Source organism: Echinococcus granulosus (assembly GCF_000524195.1).
Source record: "Echinococcus granulosus chromosome Unknown EG_S00032, whole genome shotgun sequence".
Taxonomy (NCBI): Eukaryota; Metazoa; Platyhelminthes; class Cestoda; order Cyclophyllidea; family Taeniidae; genus Echinococcus; species Echinococcus granulosus.
The window spans coordinates 24611-25661 of NW_020170412.1; the positions used below are offsets into that span (position 1 = coordinate 24611).

Genomic DNA, 1051 nt, shown 5'->3' on the forward strand with positions numbered 1-1051 from the left:
TTCCTTCGTTGTTGCAGATTTTGCCGCTTTTGCTAATGGCTTTTTACTTTCTGCGTCGTGGTATATGCCATCTGTTTTCACCAATGTGAATTTCGTCAGTCTTTTAGCCCATCCTTACTTTGCTCTGCTCTTTGTTTTGTTTTTTCTTATAGCTTTTGAACGCCATTTTTCGTTCTAATTTGTTCCGTTTTATCGCTTTTTGTTGTATGATATCTGCCCTTGGTATTTTTAGTCGTTTTTTTTTGTAGTTTCTTTCCTGTCACTTGTTCGCTACTGTGCTTTGTTTGATACAGCTAGAATTAATTGCCGTCCTTTTATTATTGTTATGAATTTTTTCAGATATTCTGATGGTCCGGTTGCCTTACATCCCATAATAAAATTGTGTTAACCCTTAATTGTTACTGGAGCTTGTATGCCTGATTGAGGGCCGATTATGAGCAAACACGATACGTAATGGGAAGTCTCACCCTATACTAACGTATAACATGGCGGCCTGCTGTGGTTATTGTAGTGCAAGACCGTGAGCAAGGTCTAATTTTTGCGACAAACTTGACCATCTCATTGTGGGAATTAGTATTCATGCCGCGGAGCTTCTTGAGCATATTAGGCGGGTGATTTTATTGTTCTAACTAGACGGTAATCTACCTAGTGATCCTGGCTAGAAGTGAGTTGCGGAAGGGTAGTTACCCTAGTAGGTGAAGGTTCTATACACACTTCGTCTTTTTCACACACTTTTCGATAACACTGAAAATTCGCTGGCAAGGGTTTGTTACATCTGTCCGATAGCCACGTGGGATAGTGTAGTGCACCAATCTACTAGCTCGGTGTACTAGGTAGGGGCTTATTTAAGAGTCAAAATGCGTGACAAGTGTGAAGTGTGCGCTGACGGTGGGTGTACAGATGGAAGTTAAATTTGGCGTTTCAAAGCCGACCTCCGAAGCCCGTTTTGTTCCTGAAAGGCAAAGGAGGACCGATGCTGCCATCAGTGGAACATGTTAGGTGCCTCACTCTCCCACCTCAGTCCTCATTCCCCTCGAACGAGTAGACTGAT

General features: G+C 42.4%; 1 protein-coding gene across 1 annotated transcript in view; it reads left to right on the forward strand.

The window, feature by feature from the left end:
• The window catches only part of EGR_04813 (putative calcium-binding protein CML16), a gene marked incomplete at both ends in the record, with an annotated part of 17860 nt that overhangs the window by 227 nt on the left and 16582 nt on the right, over positions 1 to 1051 (forward strand). The gene's annotated exons all lie outside the window — the stretch shown is intronic.